General features: G+C 41.1%; 1 long non-coding RNA gene across 3 annotated transcripts in view; it reads right to left on the minus strand.

The window, feature by feature from the left end:
* Positions 1-1,452: 1,452 nt before the first annotated feature.
* LOC140518646 (uncharacterized) overlaps positions 1,453-21,627 on the minus strand; it is a 32,049-nt gene continuing 11,874 nt past the window's right edge. Inside the window, exons 2-6 of one of the 3 annotated variants that reach the window (XR_011971974.1) lie at positions 16,085-16,883; positions 14,242-14,397; positions 7,185-7,288; positions 6,342-6,462; positions 1,453-1,940 (exon numbers count right to left, since the gene is read on the minus strand). This is a non-coding gene — a long non-coding RNA (uncharacterized lncRNA). Of the gene's footprint in view, positions 1,941-6,341; positions 6,511-7,184; positions 7,289-14,241; positions 14,398-16,084; positions 16,884-21,627 lie in introns of all 3 variants that reach the window. The other 2 variants (XR_011971972.1, XR_011971973.1) reach the window with 2 other exon arrangements.

Genomic DNA, 21,627 nt, shown 5'->3' on the forward strand with positions numbered 1-21,627 from the left:
CTTCAGGGATGACTTGGGCTGGATTTTGCCAAGGGCTTTTCTCCTTCAGGGGCTCTTACCACTAGTTTCCAGCTGGACCCTTCCCAGAACATGTCCAAGCTGCTTTTGACTACTCACTTTCAAGCTGGGTGCACACACAGGCGCAGGGAAGGCTCATACTGAGCTCAGGCAGCAAAAAGGATTTAAGCTAGGAATTTAGGACTTGCCCTGAAGCTTCCAGAGGTTGCTTGTAATTTCTACCCTCCATCATCTGTCCCAGTCTATCACAGGATATCTGCAGGATTCTGGGGCTCCCTCTGTGGATTCCTGGGTTGGTGGGAGGATTGTAGAGATGAACCTTTCTAGCTCTTATAAAAATGGTGCATCTCTGAGAGATGGTGGAATGTTTGTGACTTCATACCACACCAGGACTTGGCATCTGCTGCACCTTAGAAAAATGCCATCTTCTCACAATCTCTCCCTGGGCCCCTGGGTGCCACACACAGAATATAAAAGCTTACCAAAAGAAATGACTTTTGAGTGAGAATGTATAGAAATTCAACAAAGATGCAGTATATACAATAGCTGACATAACATCCTATTCTGAGTCTTCCTTTTCATTAATTTATTCTGAGCCTTTATTTAAAGAATAAAACAGAGCAGGGAAGTCCATATAGGGAATATCCAATTGGCCATGATCTTTCCAAGTAGAAGAGACATTAGCATGATCTGGAGGAGGAAAATGAATCCCAAGAAGGCTAAATGACTTACTCAAAGTCATCTATGTAGCAGTAAGTGTCAGAGTCAAGGTTTCAAATCTAGGTCCTCTGACACTAATACCATACTATTCACATTGTACCAGGTCTTCCTCTATATGGGGAGTCTGAAGGAGAATGTTGAGTTTACTAGCCAGAGTATGTTTAACAACTGGCTCTCTAAGGAGAAAAAAAATGAAGTACAACACACTTTTAAAGTTTAATCTGCTTTCTTAGCCTCTTTTTTTCATCCTTTTCTCGTCAATAAATAGACCAAAAAATAAGTCAAACCCTAGTTTGTAGCTTTTACCATTTCTAAGGTGCTGATTTAACAATCAGCTCTCCCTAACCTGGTTGAACTGGCTCCAAAACATGACAAGTTACCGATCACTTGGCAACTTCTCCAATGGAACATTGTTCTTGTAAATGGCACAGATACAGTTCTTTAAAGGATAGAAATGTAATAAATAATAATGTATTAATAACATATACATATACAATATTATAAATATAATATATAAATGATATTACATAAAATAAACGATCATTGTTTGACCAAACCCAGGTCCTTCCAGTGATGTGCCTGAGTGGAGTCCACTCCTACGTCTCATCTTAAGCCCATTTCTTGTCTTTGGGAAAGACCAATGTGAAATGACAAAAATCCAGTGTTTATGGAGACAAGACAAGGTGCTAAAAATCAAAACCATAGTGTGGCAGATGGCCTGCAACCCCACGTGGCTCGGTGACAGGGGTGAAAAAGAAAGACACACAGGCAGGCCAGGGAAGATAGGCCAACTCCATTTATTGATCCGAGGGTCAGGGTGTATATAGACAGAAACTGCAAGTCTACAGGACATTCTGCTCATCTCCTGTCCCAGAGACTTGGCCAGTCTTATTGTCTTTAAAGACTATTAGCCTAGAGGGCATCTATTTTACATATCCTTTGTATTCTGTAGTCTTCTTGTCTATCTCACAAAGGCAGCAAACATCTGGGGGGCATGGAGAGCCATTCAGATGAGAATGAGCACAGTCTCAAAGAACAGTGTTCCCGAAGGTCTATCCTGAACTTGCCAACCACACTCCATCCTGGCCTTCAACACCACAGCACAGAAGTTCCAACAAGAGAATCTGGTACTCCAAAGGAAGAGACGTAGCCTGGATGGTTTGGAGGGGTTTTGTCAGAAGTCAAACACAAGAGGGCGCTTTCTACAGAGAAATAACCAAAAAGTCACTGGGCTGGTACCACAAGCAGATTGCATTGGAGAACCAGAGAGGAGTAGCATTCATTCGTTGATGTTACAAATATTTATTGAGTCCCTACTGGGCTAGTTTTTTAAATCATGTACAATAATAACAACAATGTTATAGCAAGAGAAATACAGCTGAAGTCTTTTTGATAACTTTTTAAGTAACTCAAATATTGCTGCTTATGTAAATACAATCTGCGTATTTACATCTGAGATTTTTCTACCAGTGGCCAGCCTCTTAATTTTTGGAAAGTTTAGACATTAACTCTTTCATATTCAAAGGCTATCATAGAAGAAGATTCAACATGGTAGAAGGGAAAGCATCAGAGATCAGAATTCAAAGGACCCGTGTCCAAATCCCAATTCTGCTGCTACTTGTAGGAATCTGGGCAGATCACTTCACCTTGTGGACTCAGTTCCTTATCACCCTTCGGATGAGAAGCCCCAGCTACTATTCCTGTGTTTCTTGGGAAAGATGAGTACCAAGAGAAATATGAGTTCAACTCCCAGCTTTGCTCTCTAGAAGACATGGACCTTGATGGAAAGGTTGCAGAGCTGAGGTAAAACGTGAAGTACCAATTTGACAGTCCTGCAAACTGCTTTATATTTTTATGATTTCAAGTCTCAACCGCCTAGGAGCATTTCATAGTAGTAATAGTTTAAGATATGCTATTTTGTATTTATTAACGCATACTTGTGAGTTTCTTATATTAAACGTTCTTTCGTGTGAAGGAAAAAAATAGCTATCCTATTTATAATTTGAGTACCTTTCTACTTCCCCCTCCCCTTTTGAGGAGACCCTAGATATAAGTCAAACTTAAAGTTCTAGATGATTATTCCTAGGGCTCTAGGAAGGTGATGTAAAGAGCTAAAGTGTGAGGAAAAGGGTCTAACCCTTCTCTTTTGGACCAATCTCCTTTTCTACCCTTCAAATTAAAATTTGTCTTCATTTGTGAAACCAGAGCTTAGAGAGCCCATTGGTGTAGAGGAAGAGAGCAAGTTCCCCAGGCCCCCTGGGTCTATTAGTTGTTATTATTGTTATAATAACATATAACATCATCAGAAAAAGAATGCTCACATTAAAAAGAGATGTGTGTTGGCAGCAGGAAGCAGTTTGATTTCATCAAAAGCACTGCACAATATCCTCAAATGCAAACCAGCCCACTCTCTTCCTCTTAATTCAATTCTGAGCCCAGGTCATCGTTCATCTGCAGTTCTCACCCCAGATAGAGACACTGATGGACTAACCTAAGGGACCATCCATCCAATTACATCTCATAATCAGGGCAATGTGCAGGCTTCATCTACTTGGTTTTTGCTGTGTTGATTGCTAGACCATTTTCTTTTAAGGTACAGATATTAAGGAGGAAGTTTTGCAGTATCCCGAGGTTTAATGTAATATGGAGAGATTGCTAATAACAGCTGAAATTAGCATCACCCACTAAGGTCTGCAATGCACTTTATATATGCAGTTTCTTTTGACCCTTGCCACCAGCCTTTGAGGAGGCATGATAGATATCATTTCCCTCATTTTGTAGATTAAGGCTCAGTGATGTTAAGGGGCTAGCCCCTGGTCACACAGCTAGGAAGTATTGGAGATGAAATTTTAATCCAGATCACTCCCAATTCCAAAATCCAATGCCTCTTTCCATTGTTGTGATTGTGTGGTTTGTCCTTCATTCTCAAAGAACCATGACACACAATTGAATTGGATTTCAGTGAGAGAAGGCTCTGCAAGGTCTTCAGCCTCACTTTCTCCTCCAGAGCCATTTGTGTCCAGTGGCCAGATATAGATCAGAAGGACTGGAGATGGCCCAGTGCCTTTTTCCATTACATCATACTTCTCATTAACTAAAAGGGATCTTCTTCCATTGGGATTTTTCAGCCTCCCTAGAGGATATCCAGCACAAAAGCCTTTGGCCCCTATTTTTTCCTTATTTTATACCTTGCTTAATATTGATAACCAGGGACCACTGAATGAAGTCATCTCTATGGTGACACCTATCATGGAATCCTTTATGATCTTAGTCTATTCAGGGAAGATACTTTGTTGTTAAGGAGAAAATGCACAGCCTTAATTCACTAAAGTGAATCAAATGAACGCCATATAGTTATGGGTAGAGATATATTAGTGGATGGATATTAATAAACACAGCATCACATTCCTGATGTCATGGTCCTCTTCCAGAACAAAGGAGAACAGCAACGTTTGTGAGTAGAAAAGGAGTTGCCCACTGGGGACCCAACTGGAACTTTTTCTTTCTTTTTAACTTTACTTCTTTTCTTCCTTCTTTCCTCCCTTCCTTCCTCTCACCCTCTCTCCCTTCCTCTCTGTCTCTCTTTCTCTCTTTCTCTTTCTCTCTCTCTTTCTTTCTTTTTTTTTCTTTCTTTCCCTCGGTTCACATAGGATATCACACCCTTGCCTATAGGTGATCTGCCCAAAAGGAATGTAAATCTTTAATCTCAGAAACTTTTTTTCCCTTCTCTCTTAAATCATTCTGCCTTTCGAAATCACACTAACTCTTATTGATTGGCTAACAATAGGTCCCAGATCAAGTCCTATTTAGTCATTGTTGGGGCCATGATTGGCTCAGAATGAATAAAAATAGCAATTATTTCTATTTTAGCCAGAAACCCTAAGGGTCTTCCCCTTCCAGATCTATTTGTTTTTCAAGAGGCTACTCTTTGCCTCATTGTCATATTAAGCCTTAATCACCGAATAGACTTTGCCTCAAACTGAGATCTGTTAAAGAAGTTAGCTTGAAAGGACCGAGGCTTCCCACAGCACCTTGGCTCATGTCTAGTCCTCCTGATCTACATTTTGCCACTGAACCCAGAAGGCTCCAGAGGTAAAAGTGAGGCTAGTGACTTTGCACAGCCCTGCCTCACTTAAATCCAATTCACTTTCCTGTCATGACATCACCTTCCTGATGGCATGGTCCTCTTCAAGAATGTAAGATAACAGCAGCAGCGGCAACTAACAACAAATAGAAAAATAAGTTGTTTGTGTCTGTCTAGACTGAGTATATGGATGAATTGCCTCCTACTAATCCAGTTGCTACAATAAAATGGACAATTGAGAGGGTATAGAGAGAAGATCTCTTCTCCCCGACTTGATGCCCTTTGATACAGGGGCAGGGATATATTCTGCATCTATCCTCAGCTCTGGACCTTTCAAATTTACCCATGGCTCAACCATTAACTCCCCTGCAGACATGGCTAACCTGCTTGCTCAATCAATTGTGTTGTTCTCTTATTGACCCAACCCTAGAAGAATTCTTTTTGTATTTGCCCTACATCTGAGGCAATTATGTAGCTGTTAAGATGTGATCTGCTGTAGAGAAACGTGTGAGAAAGCCTGCCTATTCTCTTCTCATGTTTCATCAAAGATATCTTCAGTGTGCATATGGTCCAGTGTCAAAGATTTCATATAGGCAAAAAGTAAGCCTATGGGTCAATAGTTACTAATACCTTCCCGGTCATCTATCTTTGTCAACAATACCATATGTGATATTTTCCCATTCCTTTAGAATTTTTCCCTCTATAGTATTCTGACTATCTCAGACACTGATGATTGGAAAATAAGAGACTGGAAATAATTTGTTCTATACAAATGTCATGCAATATCACTGTGTCTTTAAAAACACAACAAATATGACAAATTTGGAAACTCAGGAGGAGACTGACAAGAACTGATTCAGAATGAAATAAGCAGAGCAGGGGAAACAACGAACATTATAACTACAGAAATATAAAGAGAAAGAACAAGAAAGAAAAACTGAATTCTGGATACTTATAATGACCAAACTTGGTTCCAGAAATGAGAAAATATATCTCTTTTCAGAGATGAGGGGGTAGAAAAGGGTGGGAAAGGAGGTTCCTATGGGTATGAAATATATTATGTGTTCCGTCTCACAAAGTTAATATGTTAATTAGGGGGATGAATTTGGAAATGAAAGTTATGGGAGCATAAAAGATATCTGAAAAGAGAAGTTAAGATGGCACCTCCATAGCATGGCTCCCAAAAGCAATGTTAACAAGTCTAAAATTTCATGATTACCTGAGGGTAGATTTGAAGCTCACTGTGAGCAGAAACTGTGTCTTATATTTCTTTTGTTTCCTTTTCAACAGTCCCTTGCACATATTTAGATGCTCAATACTGTTTAAAATGCTCCATAATACTTTTTTTTTTAAGTTGTCATTTCCCAATACCAGCCTACTGGTAGAACCTTCTCTTGTAACAATCGAAACAAATGGATATGTTGACCATGTCTGACAGCAGAGGCTCCATTCAGATCCCCCCATTCAGTGGGGAGGCATGTTTCATCATGATTCCTCTGGAATCAAAATTGATTATTACCTCAGTTTGAGTCCTGATGTCTTTCAGGGTTTGTTTCCTTTTGGCTATCATAGTCACTGTTGTTCTCTTAGGACCTCTTACTTCACTCTGTGTTGGTTCATATAAGTCTTCCCAAGTTTCTCTGAAATCATTTTCATCATTTCTTATGGTCAATAATATTCCTCTTCCTCTGTAAGTTATCATTTATTCAGTCACTCTCTGATCAATGGACACATACTTTGTCCCTAGTTTTTTGTCTTGTTTTACCACCACAAAGACTGTTGCTATGGTTATTTTATTATTTATAGGACCTTTATTTCCATCATTAACTTCTTTGGAGTATAGTGTATGTCAGTAGTGGGAAGCTTTGAATCAAAGGGTATGAAAAGCTTAATGACTTGTTTTCTGTAAATATTTGAGAGTAGATTTCATTCCTCTATCTAAGTAGTCCAGTGTCTCATCATGGCGTGGAGTTGACCCTGAGTTACTAAAGACTATGTCGGTCAAGAACAGGTTCTGCCATTTTCAGCTAATCAAGCTAAAAATGTGTATGAGTATGGCTCACATGGTAAGTGGTGTGTCTGGACCCAAGGACCAGTCTGGCTAAATGTAGAAAACTCCATCTATCACCAGAGATTGGTGATTAGGTGATCATTTTCTTTGGCCTAGTAATTAATGATATCACCTAGGAGCTTAGAGGAACCACCCACATTGATGAAATCCCAGGTTGATTGATAATCATTGGGTTTGAAAAATCTTTACATCCTGGTAGCCTTGGGGAAGTTCTGCCTATGGCTCATCTTGTTTTCATGATGTCACCCATGGGTGTGCCTAAGAATAAGATTTTTCTCCTACTGTCCTTACCCAGTCCTCAGGGAATGGGTGGCTGGCAAATCCTCTCTCAGTTCAGCAGCCCATGCAGGAAATGGCCTTCTTACTTAGGGCTCATCTCTTTGAATCCATTCTCTCTGAAATATAGGAAAGAACTTGGGTCCTGGCAGGGAGGCTTCATCTCAATCAATGGAGGGTCTCTCTTGAGATGTGAGCCTCTTAAGTTAAGTCTGAGGAGGAGCCTCAGAACAGTTGCAGTTTCCTAAACCTACCCTAATCACCACTGCATTCAAAAAATCTTAGAACTGGCTCTGTGACTCACCACCAAAATAACCTTGGGCAAGTCATTCCCCCCAAAGACTCAATTCCCTCATTTGAAAATGAGAGTGTTAGCTGCAATGATCTCCAGTGTCTCTTAAAGTTTGAAATCCTATGAACTATGCACCAAAGAAGGAATCTAGTCCAACCTGTATGTCGACAGGAATCCCTTCTATAAGTGGTCAGTTATGCTGTCTTCGAGGATCTTCAGTAATGGGACACTCACCACCTTACAAAGCAGCCCATTCTACTTTGGATACCTTAATTTTTAACAAGTTTTCCTTACATAATTCTATGTGAACTTTCGAGAGTCAAGATTGGTCATTACCTCAGTTTGAGGTTTGGGGTTGTTTTCTTTTAGGTATTGTAGTGACTGTTCTCTTAGGCCTTCTTACTTCACTCTGTCTTGGTTCATAGGCGTCTTCTCAAGTTTCTCTGAAATCTTTCTTTTCGTCATTTCCTATGGTCAATAACATTGCCCTACACGTGCATATCGCTATTTATTCAGTGATTCTCTGAACCACGGACACACAGTTTGTCTCTAGTTTTTTGTCTTATTTTACTACCACAAAGAGTGTTGCTAGAACTGTTATTCATATATTTTATTTCCACCATTAACTTCTCTGGGGTGTAGTGTATGTCAGTAGTGGGAATCTTTGAGTCAAAGGGTATGAAGAGCTACTGGCTAAGGTCAAAATGAACACACTCTGTGGGCTTGGCTCAGTCACTTCCTGATTCTGTGATTCATTTTACCCATCTATAGAAGGGCATATACCAGTATATGCTTCTTACTTTCACAAATATGTTGTGAAAGTTCTTTGGTACATGACTCTGAGAACTGAGAAATACCATAGGAGCACGTACCATTTTTTTTTAAACCAAGCCCTTTCAATTCCACCTTCAAAACATCTATCAGTCTAAAGTCTCCTCTCCATCTGTGCTTCTAATACTCTAGGCCCTCCGCATCACACTGAACTATTGAACAGTTTTCTCATAGATATTTCTACCCCCACACTCCACCCACCTACCTATACCCTATGTAAGCCTCTTACTGCTACCACTAGTAGAATAATCTTATACATACATCTGAGAGGCAGTGTGACATAATGGGTTATGCTGGACTCAGGCCTGAATCATTCCACCCAACCCCCTTGTACCCCTCCTCCCCCTGCCCCTGCTATGAAAATCATGATTTCCATTTAATAAACTGAGTCCCAAAGAGGTTAAATGAATTTCCCAGAGTTACACAGTTTGGCAATGGAATTAGGATTTGATCCCAAGTTCTCTGACTTCAAATTCGACATGCCTTCTGCTGCATTTATGTAATCTTAGAAATCATATTCAGATGTGCTTAGGCCTTCTTCCCCATCTAGATTATGACTACCAAGAGGATAAGACTGTGTCATAGCTCAGTTCTGTATTTCCTCCCAGTGCCTAGCATAACGCTCTAGACATGCTGAATAAATCTTTGTTATACTGTGCTGCCTTTTCCATTTCAGAGAGGATATATGAAATAAAAAGTCAGATCTGTTGGAAACAATGGCATTCAGCAAACATTTATGAAGTCGATGCCTATCAGTTGGGGAATATCCAAACCAAGTGTGGCACATGGATATAATGGAATATTACTGTGCTCTAAGAAATGTGTGTGATGAAGCCAGGGAAGAATGGAAAAGATCTACGTGAATTGATGCAGAAGGAAGGAAGCAAAGCCAAGAAAACAGTGTAACTACACAAGGTAAATTGAAAGAACTACGCCCTGCCCCCTCCCAATCAAAAGTAAATGTAACAAAATTCGAAAGATCCAACAGGACTCAAAGAAAGAGATATGAGAAGGTACCTCCCACCCACTCCTTTCTGGAGACAGGATGCCCACAGGTTTTTACACATTGCACAGGTCTTCAGACTTTTTCAATCTATTGACCAATTTTTCCTGACTTTTTTTTCCCTCTCTAGAAAATATTTGTTCCTTGGGATGGCTTTGGTGGAGGTGGAGTGGGGTGGATACTTGGGATAAATGTGGTGATAAAAGAAACAGAAAATGTCAACAAAAACTTATTTAAAAAACAAACAAACATTTAATAAGAGTCTGAGGTGTGCAGCACATAGGACTAGGCTCTGAAGAAGCTAAGACTTTGTATTGACCCCAATGTATCCTACAGTCTAGGTTGGGAGGAGCAGAGGAAGAATGAGAGAAGGGACAGAACCGGAGGTCTGAACTACACAGGAATATTTATGGTACAAACCAATCCGTGGCAAGTGCACTAAAGAGATGCAAAGTATCCTGTCAGGGGGGCGGAGCCAAGATGGCGGAGTAGAAACACACAAATACGCTAGCTCCGAACCCACAGCCCATGAAATATCCGTAGTAAAGAGCCGCCAATAAATTCGGGAGCAGGAGAAGCCACATAATAGTGGAGCGGATAAGATTTCTGTTCCAGAGGGACCTGCAAACCTCTTGCAAAAGGTCCGTCACACTGCGGACTCGGAGCCCAGCCCAGCCCTGCACTGGCCCGGCAACGAGAGGAACAGATCCAAGCGGACTTCAGGGACGGGATCTCCAGCAGCCGCACGGGTCCCTCCACCCACAGGTGACGGGGGTCGGTGAGAAGGTCTCTTTGGTGGGTCGAGAGGGGGGTGGGGTGCTCCCATACTCAGGCCCCCTCGGAAGGCAACAGCGGAGGTGGGAGCAGACCGGGGCTCCCCAAGCAGGCAGGAGCCTGGATCCATTGTTGAAGGTCTGTGCATAAACCCCCTGAGGGAACTCAGCCTGTGAGGCGGCCCTGCCCCCACCTGAGCACCTGAACTTAATCTCACACTGAATAGTAGCCCTGCCCCCACCCAAAGCACTGAGGCTGGGAAGCAGCATTTGAGTCTCAGACCCCAAGCGCTGGCTGGGAGGATCAGGAGGCGAGGTGGGTGTGAGGAGAATATTCAGAGCTCAAGTCACTGGCTGGGAAAATGCCCAGAAAAAGGAAAAAAACCAAGACTATTGAGGGTTACTTTCTTGGTGAGCAGGTTTCTCCTCCCCTCCCTTCTGATGAGGAAGAACAATGCTTACCATCAGGGGAAGACACGGAAGTCAGTGCTTCTACATCCCAGCCCACTCAATGGGATCGGTTCTGGGAAAAGGTCTTAAAGAGCCCAAACAATTTTCAAAATCATGATAGAGAGGTGGAGGAAAAACCGGGAAGAGTAATAAAAGACTTGCAAGCAAAGTTTGAACAACAGATCAGCACCCTGCTAAAGGAGACCCCAAAAAATGCAGAAGAAAATAACACCCTGAAAAATAGGCTAACTCAATTGGCAAAGGAGGCTCAAGAAGTCAATGAGGAGAAGAATGCTTTCAAAAGCAGAATTAGCCAAATGGAAAAGGAGATTCAAAAGCTCACTGAAGAAAATAGTTATTTCAAAATTAGAATGGAACAGATGGAGGCTAATGACTTTATGAGAAACCAAGAAATCACAAAACAAAACCAAAAGAATGAAAAAATGGAAGATAATGTGAAATATCTCATTAGAAAAACAACTGACGTGGAAAATAGATCCAGGAGAGACAATTTAAAAATTATGGGCCTACTTGAAAGCCATGATCAAAAAAAGAGCATAGACATCATCTTTCATGAAATTATCAAGGAAAACTGCCCTGATATTCTAGAATCAGAAGGCAAAATAAATATTGAAAGAATCCACCGATCACCACCTGAAAAAGATCCAAAAAGAGAAACTCCTAGGAATATCGTGGCCAAATTCCAGAATTCCCAGGTCAAGGAGAAAATATTGCAAGCAGCTAGAAAGAAACAATTCAAGTACTGTGGAAATACAATCAGGATAACACAAGATCTAGCAGCTTCTACATTAAGGGATCGAAGGGCATGGAATAGGATATTCCAGAAGTCAAAGGAATTAGGACTAAAACCAAGAATCACCTACCCAGCAAAACTGAGTATAATACTTCAGGGGAAAAAATGGTCTTTCAATGAAATAGAGGACTTTCAAGCATTCTTGATGAAAAGACCAGAGCTGAAAAGAAAATTTGACTTTCAAACACAAGAATGAAGAGAAGCATGAAAAGGTAAACAGCAAAGAGAAGTCATAAGGGACTTATAAAAGTTGAACTGTTTACATCCCTACATGGAAAGACAATATTACTAACTCTTGAAACTATTCAGTATCTGGGTACTTGGTGGGATTACACACACACACACATGCACACGCACACACTCATAGAGACAGAGTGCGCAGAGTGAATTGAATAGGATGGGATCATATCTTAAAAAAAAAAATGAAATCAAGCAGTGAGAGAGAAATATATGGGAGGAGAAAGGGAGAAATGGAATGGGGCAAATTATCTCTCATAAAAGAGACAAAGCAAAATTTTTTTTTTTAGTTTGGGGAAAAAGAGGGGAGGTGAGAGAAAAACATGAAGCTTACTCTTATCACATTCCACTAAAGGAAGGAATAAAATGCACACTCATTTTGGTATGAAAACCTATCTTACAATACAGGAAGGTGGGGGACAAGGGGATAAACAGGGTGGGGGGGATGATGGAAGGGAGGGCATGGGGAGGAGGGTACAATTTGAGGTCGACACTCACAGGGAGGGACAGGATCAAAAGAGAGAATAGAAGTAATTGGAAGCAGAATAGGATGGAAGGAAATATAGTTAGTCTTATATAACACGACTATTATGGAAGTCATTTGCAAAACTACACAGATTTGGCCGATATTGAATTGCTTGCCTTCCAAAGGGAGGGGGAGAGGAGGGAGGGAGGAAAAGAAGTTGCAACTCAAAGTTTTAGGAATAACTGTCAAGTACTGTTCTTGCCGCTAGGAAATAAGAAATACAGGTAAAGGGGTATACAAAGTTATTTGGCCCAACAGGACAGAGGAGAGGATGGAGACAAGGGCAGAGAGGAATGATGGAGAAGAGAGCGGAGTGGAGATGGGGGCAATTAGAATGCTCGGTGTTTTGGGGGGGGAGGGGACATGGGGGGAGAAAATTTGGAGCCCAAAAATTCTGTGAAAATGAATGTTAAAAGTGAAATTTAAAAAAAAGCATCCTGTCAGGTCCAAAGTGGGGAAGGGGGGAATTGGAATCAAAGAAGATTTCCTGGAAAAGGTAACTTTTGAGCCTTAAAGGACACATAGGAATTCATTAGGCAAAGGAGATAACAGGGTATTCTAGGCACGGGGAAGCAAGGTCATTGGAGGCGGAAGAGCAGGGGGCAGGGATAAGGGACAGATACAAGACTAGGGACAGATTGTGGAGAGTTTGAATGCCAGATAAAAGTGTCTGCATTGCCCTCATTAGTAAATAAGGAACCATTGTTGGGTTATGAGCAGGGAAGTGATATGGCCAGGTGACATGATGACAGGTATGAAGGATGGATTGGCGGGGGAGAGAGTGGAGGTGGATGACGCATTAGGAGGCTATTGCAATCATTCAGGTAGGTGAGTTAATGAAGGCCTTTACTGGGTGGTGGCCATGGGAATAATGAGGAATGAATGAATGAATGAATGAATGAATGAATGAATGAATGAATTGAATAAGTGAGTGAGTGATGCATCTATCTGGAGAGAGCTCCTGTTTGAAGCAGGGCAACAGCAACGTTATTCTTATGGGCCCAGTAGATGGCAGAAAAGGATATTATTTAATTGCACTAAATAACAATTTGGTCAATGACAACTTTTCTCCCTCTAAGGACATCTGACTTGTAAAGGGAATAATATAGAGCATCTTCCAGGGTACCAGGGCATCCCAGAAGCTTTCTGGCATTCTGGCTAAAACAATCCAGATCTGCCTCAGTCTTCCTGGGGCTTTATGGAATGAAGGGATAGGGAGGAAAATAGGCCTGAAAAAATTGAAACATCTTGGTAAACTTTGGAGAAGTCATTTAGCATTTCTGAACCTCAGTTTCTTCATCTGTAAAATGACTGGGATTTGGGGGAAAGGTTGGACTAAAAGATGTCTATGGTCCTATGTAGCTCTAATTCTTATGATTTTCAAACTTATTCGTTTTTTTTACTGACTTTTCTGCATCACCTTCATTTCTGAATATAACTCTGCCTCTCTCCTTTCCAACAAGTCCTCCCTTGTAACAGATTTAAAAGAAAAGAGAAAAGAGTTACCAAAAGAAAAATCAACCAGAACAACAGCCATGGCTAACAGTGTTTGCAATTAAATCCTATGATTTCTAAGTCACCTAATCTCACTAAGCCTCAGTTTCCTTTATCTAACACAACTCTGTGACCTTCTCCCCCAACTTGACTCACAAGTTTGCAAGATAGGCTCCTGCTATGTGTTAAAAGAGTGGGTGGGACTACAAACTTCTGAGTTGTGTGGGACTTCTAGTGTTGTCAAAATATAATTCAAAGGAGACTCAGATCGTATTAAGGTTCTATGTCCAGTCCCCTCCCCAGAGCTGCCACAGATGCTGGAAGAAAAGGGAGCCCCAGGGAGATACCTAGGCCTGATCACAATCACTTGGCTAGAACTGGGTCAACGTCAGCGTATGGCCCATTAAATTTGTGACGCCAACATCCTGTGGTAATGGTTGTGAGGCATACTGAAGACAGAGGGGGAACCCCCAAGTAGCTCCTGTCTCTGCCTAAGTATGGCATCCCTAAATTCTCTGCACCACACTAACATCTGGGGAAGGAAGTGACTCATCACCAAACCCCAGGGGTTCCTAATATTGCCCACATATTTGATTCACAGCCCTCTAAAGGACCTATCTTCTCTTTTCCCCCTAAGCAAGGAGTTCTTTACCTTCAAGAAGCAGACAGCTCTTAACCTCCTGGGCAGGGAAGTGGGAGAAGGCAAGGGAAATGATTTTACGTTGGATATCCTGGGCCAGATCTAAGAAGCAGAAGATGAAGATGAGAATGAGAGTCTTCCCCTTTCTGGGTCACAGAGCTTCCTCACCTGCAAGATAAAAGGTTAGGACTAGATGCTGCCTAAAGTCCTACAGTTTTAGAATAAGTACCATTTACTGTGGATGCCCAAGACATCTGTCAGCAGGCTGTATACATTCTGCCTGTTATCCTCGTCTCCCCTCTGTAAACTTGGCCTCTGCCATGGGGTCCCTGGACTCTGAGAGGTGAACTTTTGACTTTTATTGCTGAGAACCAGGCCTCTACTCCACTTCCCAACCATCTCCCCTGACCAGGCCAGTCTGTTCCCCATCCCTCTTTTCAGTTCCCTTTTATGTATTATGCTTCCCCATTAAAAAAAAGTAAGCTGGCTGAAGGCCAAAACTGACCTGCTTGCTTGTATGGGTATCTCCAGCCACTTAGCACAGTGCCAAGGCATATAGTAAGCATTTAATAAATGTTCTATCTATCATCTATCTGTCTGTCTGTCTGTCTGTCTGCCTGACTGTCTATGTCTATCTTTCATCTAGCCATCTAGCTAGTTATGTTTTCTATCTATCTGTCTATGTGACCTTGACAAAGTCAAGCTTTCTCATTTGATTGGACTAATCTATAAGATCCTTCCCGGTTCTTACTCACACACACACACACACACACACACACACTACACACTACACCCATAGATACACTACAAAGATACCACATACATGCACATATGTACATTTCTATGCATACTATATAATATACACAAACATACTATACACATATACTCTATATACATGCACATGCTACACATATACTACATGCACGTATAGGACACACTATAATGCACACTATGCCCATATATACTATACTCACTGCACAGTGCAAACATGCATACATACACAATATACACATGTATATACACAACACATATACATACTATACATATATACATTACACAGTTAGCATACATAACACACACAGGCACACATTCCTACTTCGATGCCTTGTTTTTCTTTTTTCCTCACCTGGAATCTTTTTTAACTCGATTCAATAAACATTTATTAAGTCCCTACTATGAGCCCATTATAATAGGCTCCAGAGATACAATGATGAAAATTAAACAATCTCTGCATTGAGGAAGCTTACATTGCCCTTGAGGGAACAGAGCATGTAAACAGATAAGCAAGTAGATCATAATTTGATGATGCTAACTAAGAGCACTGCACAAGAGGGAGGTGGAGAAAGGAACAGGAATTATAAAAGGGCTTCTTATAGGAGATAGTGTCTGAACTGAGCTGGAAAGAAAGCTACAAATTCTAAGGGAGAGTTGAGGAGAGAGTGCCAGACATGACGGACAATCAATAGAGGCATGGAGGTGAGAGTCCAAGGAAAAGTAAGGAGGCTAATTTGTCTAGATTGTAGACCGTCTGGAAGGAAATAATATTGAATAAAAATGGTAGATAGGTAGAGTAGAACTAGAGTATGGAGGACTTTGAATATCAAGCTTTCCCTATAGAAATACATAGGTTTGCAGATTCAAGGTTGGATGAGGACCTCAGAAGTTATCTAATCCAAATCTCTCATTTTTTTATGTAAATCATGGAATTGAGGCCCAGAAGAGTTAAATTATTTCACAGATAGATAACAAATGGCATGGATTTGAGCTCTGGTCTTATAACTCCAGATCCATTTGTCTTCTCACTTCTCGCTTCTCATAATAAGTCATATTACCCAAGAAACAGTTCAAATCTCACCTCTTCCATGAAGTGCTCCTTGACAAGTTCAGTTCTCATTCCTTTCCCTCTTCTCTAAATTTTCTCCAACATTTCATAGATTAATAGGATCATATCATTTAGAGCTGGAAAGAAACTTGGAAGCAGGGGTGTGCTGGAGTCAGTTTGATCCTGCTCACAAGAGCCAATTAGTAAATTTTTTCAGTGTGAACATTTATACCTTGGAAATCAGCTAATGCTAAAAATCGGGGCTTGATTTATTTATTGATTACCTAGTCCTACACTTAAGAGAATGACAGGAAAAAAAATGTTAATAATACAGTTAAAGTCAAAAGTTGGTCAGACCTACTTTTTTTTTAGAATGAGGGCTAGTTGTTAAATATTTACCAGCCTATCCCTGCTTTGGGGTCCTGGAATAATAATTCTAAAGCTGAAAGAGACCTCAGAGGCCATAAAGTCCAAATCATTCATTTTACAGGTAAGGAAACTGAAGTCTTGGAAGGGCAAGTGACTGATCTGTGGTTACACAGGTAGTTAGGCAGGATTTGAACACAGGTCCTTTGTCTGCAGAGCCAGTGGTTTTTCCATGTACATACTCTTCCTCTACTGGTCCACCCTCTCATTTGAAAGATGAAGAAACTGAGATCCGGAGAGGTTACTTACCTTGGCAGGTATAGAAAGAGTAATTAGCACTTACTTGATAGCACGCAGCTCATTATATTTTTTTTTGTTCCCCACTATTTAATATATATTTACAGAATGTAGTCTTTCATTTTTTTCCTTACTGTTACTGAATTGCTTAATGAAGCAGCAGAGCAACCTGAAGGAGAGAAAGGAGGAAGCATGTGCCAAGTAAGTCAAAACACCACCGCCACACTGACCACCATTTCCCCTTCACCCCTGATGGAGACAGCCCAGGATGCTGAGTTCAAGAGACTGAGGAATAATCGTACTCCCAAATCACCAGACCTGCTTCCATACTGACCCCCACAGCCATCAATGAGGGGAAAAATCATTACTGACCAAATACCACCAATGGTTGGAGATGGCAGCACCTCCTGGACCTCCTCTTGCTTCCAGCCCAGCCCTCACAGTGAAGCAACTCCTGTGGAGAAGGGGCAAGCCATCCCCACCAATTGCCCACCAACTGCCACCCACAGAGCAAGCCAACCAACCTGGCTAAAGTAACATAGCACCCTCAGGAGGCAGCACCTTCCAGGTAAATCAAAACAACCCCATGACCTTGGCCACCATCTCCCCTCACACTCCAATGGAGACAGCTTAGGTTCCTGAATCCAAAAGCTTTGGGAATATCAGTGTTCCCAGCCCAGCATCCTCTGCCATCATCCTGGGAAGCTATCCCCATGGAGATGCAGATTGGCAACAGTTCTTCTAAGTGTTATAGCCATAGCTACTAAAGACCCAGGAAAGACTGTCAACAAATTGCTTGGCACTATCAGATAGTTCAGCATCTGAACTGATAGGATTTTATTAGTGGACATTAAAGAAGAGGAATTGCCATCTCCTTTGTACCCTAAAGACTATGGGGCCTCTCCATCTGGCTTGCAGCTGTAACCTTCAATATGTATTGTCTCCCCCATTAGAAAATAAACTCCTTGAGAAAAGGAACTGTCTTATTTTCCTATTAGTACCTCTTAGTATTTAACACAGCACTTTTTTTTTTACATTAAGGGTTAATAAATGTTTTAATCTTTTTTTGTTTCCTTTGTCCCCTTAACAACATGAAAAGTGCCTTGAAATATGATTCTGGAGCCCCCAGAAACCAGCTCAGAAATTGTTGTGTTTGCCCTTCATTCTCAAAGAGGACCATGACATCAGGGAATGATAACATGACTTGCAGTTGACTTGGATTTGAATGAGGGAGCGCTATGCAAGGTCACAGGCCTCACTTTCTCCTCCAGAGCCATCTGAGTCCAGTGACCCAGATGTCATCAGGACGACTGGAGATGGTTCAGGATGCAATGGGAGACCCTAGCCCTTTCAGGCTCAGGTCTTCTCAGGTTCTCACTTAGAGTGAGGTAACCCCACTCAGTGAATAGGCCTCTTTAAGAAGTACGTCAAGGGATGGCCCCTTTAATCATGATTAAAGGGGCTCAGAAATAAACACACAGGAATCACTGAAAAATACTTGATTGTGGGTTGGGTCTCTAAGAAGAAACATGGAGGTTGCTGGGGACAAACATGAAAGCAGAGGATGGAGAAGATGTAGGTCTCTTTTTCCTACTTCTCAGTTTTCTCTGCTTTGAAATGAGGTAAATGGACTAGACTATATCTAAGGTATCTGCCAGCTCAAAATCCTAATATAAACGCAATGAGCAGAAAAGACAACTTTGCCATTTTTTTAAAGCAACTTTTGCAGCAGCACTAAGGGGAAAAGTGTGCAGAGCTGGAAAAGAACGAAGCTGAAACACAGGGGAAAGTCCTGGGTAGACTGAGGGGTTTTTGGCCTGTACACTCTGGCTAACTTCTGGTTCACTGAGCACCACCCCAAGTCAAACTCCTATTGTCTTCGTTGGCAGAGTCCGCCTCACACCCACATACTCCTTTTGAAAATTTTTTTTTTATTTATTATATGGGTCTCACCCACTCACCTTTCTGCCAGGATTCTTGCTTCTCTTCTTCCCAGCCCACAGTTCTGGAATTTCTGTCCTTCCCTTCCCATCCTTATGCAAATGAGCAAACCCTTCTGAGTTTTTCTACTGATTTTTTTACTGTTAGTAACCAGAGGGAACTGGATGAGCACAAGAAAGATTTCAAGTTGTAGAAATGTTCAAAGCTTCTTAGTAATAGCTAACCTAAGCCTTCGCTGGACTAGGGAGTGATAATCATTAAATATCAGTTTGAATCTCAATAAGGGCCAGAGCCTGAACTAATCAACCAGAAGAAGAGCCTGGACCTAAACAGCTTCTTTGTAAACTCAGAGAATACCTCTTCCTACATCAACAAGGGCAGATGGGGTTGACTTAAGAGCATTCTTTCATCTGTTTATGAGACCTTTAACCTAAGACATGATCTTGAATAATGGAACTTTTTCTTAATATTTTTATGGACAAATACTATGTTATGACATGTTAATGGTAAAGAAAATACAGATATCCTGGATTGTAATTTCAATTGACAATTAGTGAACTCTCTTATCTTATTGTATTTACCACCTATTCCATTAAGAAAATTCCTTTCTCATAATGTAGTTAAACATACATGGAGATCAAAAATTTGAGTGATACAAGGACCCTGAGCTGAGATTGTTCTAAAACATATTTAAGCCTGGTCACTTTTGTATCAGACAGAACTTATGTTCTGGCTCCATGAAGCATGTATATGCTAACTTTAAGGTAATAAACAATATAAATTTACATATCACCTAACCTGTTTGCCTCCCTCCTTTAACTAAGCTTTCAGATTGACAGGAGCAAGACTTGGAACCTTGCATAGTTCCCTTTACTCACTCATTTTTCTGCTTCTTCTGAGACTAAACACTTCATTATGTCCTGGCTAGCATCCTAGAGTTTTTTCTTCCATTCACTATGGAAGCCCCTTCTCTCTTCCCTGTTTTCTTATCTGCCCTTTACTCTTTCATTGGCAAACTTGGGAAGGGACAAGAGTTGATTGTGCAAGGGAACCTCATTGGCAGTACAGTGTAGACTGAAACTCAATGTCCACGTACTATTTTGTCATCTTAGCAGGCTTATAACCTGAGAATGCAAAAGTCAGAAAAGATTTTGCTGTAATTCTGGGAGAGAAAATCAGACTCTGAATTAGAGTAAAGAATAGTAAAAATAGAGAGGAAGAGGCTATTTCATGTAGATCTCATAGCAGCCTGGTTGGGTAGAGCCAACAAGAATGAGTCATGAAAAAATGGCTTTGGGGTTGGTGATAAGGGGGCATTGCTCACCTTTGTAGGTTTAAGAATTGAGGAGATGTCAGTGGTGACACATCCAATTTCAGATGTGTCTTTAGAGCATTAGATCTCAGAGGGAAAGTCCGTGAAGCCACAGAATGTCAAAGCTGGAAAGGACCTTAGAATCAAAGACTGTTAGAACATGAAACATGGACTTGTAAGAACTGAGAACAACTGAATATTAAATGTTAACATAGAGGAAAGAATGTCAGAGCCTAAGAGACCTTTTAAGATGAATAGTTCTAAAGAATCCATCTGACCTTTCCACTCTCCCACCCAAGAAGCTTCAGTGGCTCCCTAGGGTCTAGACTCTGAGAGATTCAATACAAATTCTTTTATTTGGCATTTAAAACAATCAAGCCCCAGGCTACCATTCCAAGCTGATTACACATTAACTCCTTCTTATGTTTTCTTATGTTTCAGTCTATTGTTCAATCTTCTCAGTCCCGGCACACTCTGTCATTCCATTTTGGAGTTTTCTTGGCCAAGATACTAGAGTGATTTGCCATTTCTCCTTTTCCAGTTCATTTTATGGATGAGGAAACTGAGGAAAATAAGGTTAAGTGACTTGGCCAGGATCACATAGCTAGTAAGTCTCTGAGGCCAGATTTGAACTCTTAAAGATGAGTTCCTGATTCTAAACCTATAAACTGTGCTACCTAGCTGTCAAACTGACCTATTGGTTGTTACCCATTAGGTTTGTAGTCAAAAGACCAGCATTCAAACCTAGCCTCAGACACTTATTAGCTGTGTGATCCGAGGCAAGTTCCTTAATCCTGTTTGCCTCAGTTTCCCCATCTGTAAAATGAGCTAGAGAAGGAAATGACAAATCACTCCAGTATCTTTGTCAGGAAAATCCTAAATGGGATCACAGAGAATTGGACACGTCTGAGAACAATGGAACACCACAGGCAGGCATTCAATTTCCACAAGTCTGTGACATTCTCCTTCATCACTTCTGCCTTTGCCCGAAGTCCTTCAAGCCTTGGCTCAAGTGATGTTTTCTTCAAAAGGCCTTTTCTGATGCCCTGATTGTTAGTCTGTCCCCAGCCCATCATTGTGTATTTATTGTATATCTGTCTTGGATTTACTTATCTATAAACATATTTCATCTCAGTACAGCAGTGGTGTCAAACTCAAATGAACACCAGGGCCACTAAACCTTGAACGAGTATCTTTGAAGCTGCATATTGACTTAGAAAAGCACATATTGATCTATGTCTTGTTGCAGTTTTACTTATTTTGTTAAATATTCCTCAGTTACATTTTAAGTTGGTTTTGTATTCAAGAATGTTGCTGGGGGCAGCTACGTGGCACAGTGGATAGAGGACCTGGAGTCAGGAGGGACCTGAGTTCAAATTTGACCTCATACACTTACTAGCTGTGTAACCCTGGGAAAGTTACTTAACCCTGTTTGCCCCAGTTTCCTCCTCTGTAAAATGAGCTGGAGAAGGAAATGACAAAAAACCCCTAATGGGGTCAGGAAGACTCTACACGACAGAAAACAACTTAAAACAAAAGCTGAAAAAAAGGGCATCAGATCAGAGGATTAAAGATTTAGAGCTGGAAGGAAACTTGGGGATTATAAATCCCAACTCCCCCATTTTATAGTTGAGAAAACTGAGGTACAGAGAAGTTAATT

This window comes from Notamacropus eugenii, chromosome 1, assembly GCF_028372415.1.
Source record: "Notamacropus eugenii isolate mMacEug1 chromosome 1, mMacEug1.pri_v2, whole genome shotgun sequence".
NCBI lineage: Eukaryota > Metazoa > Chordata > Mammalia > Diprotodontia > Macropodidae > Notamacropus > Notamacropus eugenii.